Raw genomic sequence first — 6731 nt, forward strand, 5'->3', positions numbered from 1 at the left:
ATAACAAACCATTCCAAAAACTCAGTGTTTCATAAAGTAAGAATTTATGTATCTTCTCTCATGGGCTGTAAGTGGGCTGTGGCTCTGCTGTATATGGTTGGAATCAGTGGCATTTATATCTGCTACCCCCATTTCTTTATTCTCCTTGGACCAGCAACTAGCTGGGGATTATTTATCTCATAGCAAACATAACAGCACAAGCCAAACTACAAAGGAATATTTATATTTTCTTCTCATGTCACATATAATAACATTCAAAGGGGTAGGAAAGCATATCTCACCCACAGTGGAAGGGTCTACAATGTGATATGGCAAAGGGTGTGGATGTATAATCCTATTTGGGGGGAACATCTGGGACTAGTAGTTCAACCAACTTCTAGTTGGGAGTAGGACATTAAGGAAATGTGAATTACATTAGATGGATAAGAGAAGGTGGATGAAGAGGGAAGATGAGCTGTTATACTGCATGGTGTGCAGTGTGCAAAGTTTGGCACAGAGCAGCATGAAGAATTCAGGCCAGGTTGTGGGCATGCTAGACAGGAAAGGTATTCTCTCACCTCCATTTTATTGAGCTGAAGTCGGACTATCTACTTTATGTCTTTCTTTATGGCTACTCAAACAAATGGGGGCGGGCATTCAGAGTGAATGATGGTAGCACAAGACCCCGGAGTTCATTTTGAGCCATTACATTATCACCACCCACAGTAGTCATAGGTTAGGGGTTTTGGTCACTGCTTATTCTCAGTGACCATAATGGTGGTCATTAAAATTCTGGCTCAAGTCTCCTTCGTTGCAGCACATATAATATTTTAAGTATCTTTTGTAAAAGTCCCACTGCTCATAGCAACAAGGGTGCTTCTTTATTTAAGAGTTTTATTTTGGATCAGAGTCCAACCATTGGTTCCTTTGGGGTTTTGACAAGACTGTTTCTGGGAAGGAGCTGCCATATTACTGTTCCAGCTGCCACAGGCCATATGAAGTTATAGCAAAATTAATAGCATTTCTCAGACTTCTAATTTGTAGCTTGGGGGAAATATTTTAGCCTCTGCAAAGCAAGGAAGAGATGGGAGAGAGAGATCACAGCCAGACAAGGAAAAGTTGAGAAGCCATGATAAGAAACTTGGACTTTCTTTAGGATTCTTGAGAAAATTGGAGAAAGATTATTATTTTTTAGGAAGATGACTCTGATAGCATGAAAAGAATGCATTTGAGAGGAGACAATGGATAGGCAGCAGAGGCACCAATTGGGAATTTGCTGTGATGTTTTAGGCAAGAGATGGTAAGAGCAATCACAATCTCATGCTCGAGGCACCCTGTTTCAGATATCCTTTTGAGACCATCTGTTCCTAACATTTGCTAGCACTTCCAATTCTAAAACAACAAAAACTCTGTAGGGCTTCAGCTGGAAGTACCATCTGATTTTTAAATTTATTTATTTATTTATTTATTTTTATTATTAAACTTTTATTTAATGAATATAAATTTCCAAAGTATAGCTTATGGGTTACAATGGCTTCCCCCCTCCCATAACTTCCCTCCCACCCACAACCCTCCCCTTTCCCGCTCCCTTTCCCCTTCCATTCATGTAAAGATTCATTTTCAATTCTCTTTGTATACAGAAAATCAGTTTAGTATATATTAGGTAAAGATTTCAACATTTTGCCCATATAGCAACATAAAGTGAAAAAACTACCATTGGATTACTAATTATAGCATTATATAGCAATGTACAGCACATTACAGACAGAGATCCTACATAATTTTTTTTTCAAATTAATTAATTTTCTATGCCATTTCCATTTTAACACCAGGTTGTTTTTTTTTTTTTTTTCATTTCCAATTCTCTTTATATACAGAAGATCACTTCAGTATATAATTAGTAAAGACCTCATCAGTTTGTGCCCACACAGAAACGCAAAGTATAAAAATACTGTTTCAGTACTAGTTATAGCATCACTTCGCTTTAGACGACACATTAGGGACAGATCCCACATGGGGTGTAAGTACACAGTGACTCCTGTTGCTGATTTAACAATTTGACACTCCTGTTCTTGGCGTCAGTAATCTCCCTAGGCTCTAGTCATGAGTTGCCAGGGCTATGGAAGCCTTTAGAGTTCGCTGACTTTGATCTTATTCCGATAGGGTCATAGTCAAAGTGGAAGTTCTCTCCTCCCTTCGGAGAAGGGTACCTCCTTCTTTGATGGCCCCGTTCTTTCCACTGGGATCTCACTCGCAGAGATCATTCATTTAGGTCTTTTTTTTTTTTTTCCATGATATCTTGGCTTTCCATGCCTGCTATACTCTCATGGGCTCTTCAGCCAGATCTGAATGCCTTGAGGGCTGATTCTGAGGCCAGAGTGTTGTTTAGGACATCTGCCATCCTATGAGTCTGCTGTGTATCCCACTTCCCATGTTGGATCTTTCTCTCCCTTTTTGATTCTATCAGTTAGTATTAGCAGATACTTGTCTTGTTTGTGTGATCTCTTTGACTCTTAGAGCTATCAGAGCTATCAATTGTGAGCTGAAATTGATCACTTGGACTAGTGCGATGGCATTGGTACATGCCATCTTGATGGGATTGTGTTGGAATCCCCTGGCACATTTCTAACTCCACCATTTGCGGCCAGTCCGATTGAGCATGTTCCAAATTGTTCATCTCCTCCCTCTCTTTTTCCACTCTTAGATTTAACAGGGATCACTTTTCAGTTAAAATTTAAACACCTAAGAATAATTGTGTGTTAATTACTGAGTTCAACCACTAGTACTAGAACAACAACAACAACAACAAATACTAAAAAGGATAAAGTATTACATTGTACATCTAAAGTCAGGACAGGAGCTGATCAGTTCATTGTTGCTTATAGTGTCCATTTCACTTAACAGGTTTCCCCTTTGGCGCTCAGTTGTCACCGATCAGGGAAAACAAATGATATTTTTCTCTTTGGGACTGGCTTAATTCACTCAGCATGATGTTTTCCAGATTGCTCCATCTTGTTGCAAATGACTGGGTTTCATTGTTTCTTACTGCTGTATAGTATTCTATGGAGTACATGTCCCATAATTTCTTTATCCAGTTTACTGTTGATGGGCATTTGGGTTGGTTCCAGGTCTTAGCTATTGTGAATTGAGCTGCAATAAACATTAATGTGCAGATGGCTTTTTTATTTGCCAAATTAATTTCCTTTGGGTAAATTCCAAGGAGTGGGATGGCTGGGTTGTATGGTAGGGTTATGTTCAGGTTTCTGAGGAATCTCCAGACTGACTTCCATAGTGGCTTAACCAGTTTGCATTCCCACCAACAGTGGGTTAGTGTCCCTTTTTCCCCACATCCTCTCCAGCATCTGTTGTTGGTAGATTTCTGAATGTGAGCCATTCTCACCGGGGTGAGATGGAACCTCATTGTGGTTTTGATTTGCATTTCTCTGATTGCTAGTGATCTTGAACATTTTTTCATATTTATTTATTTATTTTTAAAGAAAAGATGCTTCCTAAAATGCCTGGCAAAAAGTAGGTGCTCAATGTTTCCTGAATTAAAAAAAATTGACTTCTAGAATCAAACTGCTTACTTCCTCTCTTTCTTTTTGGTTGTTGTTAATGGAAAGGAAAAAAACACATACATACATATACGTGGTAATACACTGAAGAAGAAAGAAGGTTTGTTTTGACTCCAGTCTATAAAGGGTGAAAATATGCCTTTGTTTTTGCTGACTGTAAATATTAGCTTGTTGTCCATAAAAGCCATACATTGCTTCAGTACCAGGGAGTAGGTTGGTAGTATGCTGTGTAAGAAGCAAATTTGCTGTTACCTGATCAAGCACACTTGGAATAATACACAGACCCCCTTAGTTCAACTAAAGCAACATATTCCACAGAGAATCAGCATATCTTTTCACTTGTTCAAGGGCCTGGGCCAACTTGGAAATTTGGCTGCAAAGTCTTTTCCTGGACTCTTTCTCTGCTTTTGAGCCTTGGGAAGTTGTAGTTGTATATTCCTACTTTATCATCTTGGTTCAGCTTAGTTTTGGTGCCTTTACAAAGTAAATCAAAATCCCAGTATTATGGAGTACAGTCGTAAACATCAGATTCACAGAGGTGAGAAGAGTGTTGCAAAGCACCCCCGCTTGACAGCCCTGCACACATATTTGGTTGTGGTGTCATACCAAAAGGGATTCTTCTTTTGACTTTGCTTTAAAAGATTTATTTATTTATTTGAAAGAGAGACGGGGCAGGGGAGAGGGAGAGAGAGGATGTCTTTCATCCACTGGTTCAGTTGCCAGGTAGCTACAACAGCCAGGGCTAAGGAGGACTAAAGTCAGGAGCCAGCACCTTATTCTGAGTCTCCCACATGGGTGCAGAGGCCCAAGAACTTAGGCCATCCTCTACTGCTTTCCCAATCCATTAGCAGGGAGCTGGATCAGAAGTGGAGCTGCTGGGAATCATATTGGTACCCATATTGGTTGCCGGCACCTCAGGTAGTGGCTTTACCTGCTAAGTCACAACACCAGCCTTAAAGGGATTCTAACTGAAGAACTTCCAAACAGATTTATCTAGTCCATTTTATATTATCCTACAGTAAGACCCAATCTCCTGTCTGTAGCTCCTGGTCCTGTCCCTTAGTACCATTTTTTTTTTTCTCTCACAATTCTGTTGAGCTGCCCCAATTGTTGCCTCTTAAGCCACTTGGATGAGACTGCATTCTTCTGCTTCTTTGTAATTTTCATGAAGCAGAGGTCATTGAGTATGGCATAAGGAAATGCAAAGTGAAGCCAATGATTTCATCCTTAGTAGCAACTTGTATGTGAAGGGAAAATATTTCTGATTATTAATCTGTGTACTCTAGGCATCACACATCAAGTTCTTTGTCTATGACTTCAAGGTCTTGCCCTCCCCTGGTCTGCTTAGATAGACATAGGTAACTTTTTTTTTGGTAAAGAAATTGCTAAATATATTTGGCAATTTTCATTCTTCATATTGCTTTGGAGCTATGGCATAATCAATGAAGAACCACAAAGATTCTTTCATTGTATGTACTACATGTTACACTTGGCACTTCAGAATTTCCAGTTCACTAGTTTAATTGCGATGATACATAAATAACATATATGAACGTTATTTATAAAATACCAACTTTCTAGCTCAAGGTTTGCTCAGCAGTTGCGATACGAGTGCTTAGGGTACTCAAAAATAACTTACATGGACATAAATGTCATTCTTCTGTCATAACATTTACAATATGTAATGGAATTACTAATAACTTACCTAAACGTGAGCAAAAGATGCAAAACAAGAACAAAAATGGAATGGGAAAGGAAAATAACACAGTTATGCAGTCCTTTACAAAGCCTGAGACTTGGAATTTCAGTGACTATGTAATTTTTTGGTAAATGTAACTTTATTACCTTACCTATAAATTATGCACAAATGTCTTTAAGAAAGTTTTTCTTTTGACTCATAACACAATTCAAAAGTAAAAAAATTAAGATTTTCTCTTTTTCATAAAGAAAAAGACCTTACAAATCATGAAATGTTTTTCACAAAATACAAACTGGACCCTGGTTTTACATGAGACAGACTGTTGGTTTATTCTATCACACATTGAGATTTGCTACTATGGATAAGGGAAGGCAAAGGCAGGCTAACAAAAGTTCACCAATACAACAGTATATTTCATTTTGACTACAGTCACTGTTTATTATCTGACCAGATTACAAAAATACCATAGCAGACCGTTGTACTAAGATTGAATGAATCTCTTATTAGCTATTGGATTTTTTTTCTTGTGTGGAAAATAGGATTATCTTGCTAATTCTGATGATCTGGTCTTCCCTGTTGCCAGCATCTCCACCCTCTACAAAATAGGTGGTCTTTTTTTCATCACACCTCGGGGAAAAGATAACTTAAAGGGCCACAGGAAGTTATTTGCTTCCTTGAAGTGTTTTCCAATGGTATAGATCTCATGAATCATCTCCCTGCTGATGACATTGCATTTATCAGGAGAAAAGGCATTCAGAGTATTACCTTTCAAGGTAATTCACTTCTTACTGCTTTTCCATAACCATGCTTGTAAATTATTTACTGACTTTAGAGTCAGGTACCACCGTGCAATATATGGTTCTACAATCCTCATTGTGTTAATTGAAGCCATGTGAGCTTAACAAAGGTTCCACTGAAGATCTGGCTAAGGCAATGAAGCTGCAACTCTTTTTGGTTTTTGGGGCTCATTCCATTGATACCTATGATCCTGATGACAAATGCCAATTTGAGTTTTGCAGGTACATAGATGTTGCCAGCTTTTCTTTCCATCCTCACTATCTGAATTTCAGTTCTGTACATCTCTCTGTATTCCTTGTGATAGTGGTTAGCTTTTTCATCGATAAGCTTCCTCCTTGCCTTTCAAAATATCTTTTGGGCAAACTTCTTTCTCAGGTGCTTGATCTTAAGCTCTGTGAAATTCTTCCACTTTTTCTTAAGGATTTCTGGCACAGCAGGAAACTTCTCTCTGGCACTCTCCATGGTTCCAGCTGGAAAAGAGTGACATAGGTAACCTTTAACCACAGGCTGCAAATACTTCATTGTTGTGCTCAACAAAGTTGATGGTCTGAGTAGGAATGATCTGAAAGTGTAATTGCAGAGTTTTTCTATTTCTAGTTAAATGAGGCTATGGGTGAGGAAGAGAAGGATAGGAAGGACAGGGTCTTTGCAGATAAAAACACACTGTGGGGTGGTATTTA

At 38.6% G+C, this 6731-nt stretch overlaps 1 pseudogene; it reads right to left on the reverse strand.

Annotated features, from left to right (window-relative positions):
* Positions 1–5756: 5756 nt before the first annotated feature.
* Positions 5757–6519, reverse strand: LOC133770446 (large ribosomal subunit protein uL30-like; annotated as a pseudogene).
* Positions 6520–6731: the final 212 nt, after the last annotated feature.

The sequence above is a fragment of the Lepus europaeus genome, chromosome 11 (assembly GCF_033115175.1).
Source record: "Lepus europaeus isolate LE1 chromosome 11, mLepTim1.pri, whole genome shotgun sequence".
NCBI lineage: Eukaryota > Metazoa > Chordata > Mammalia > Lagomorpha > Leporidae > Lepus > Lepus europaeus.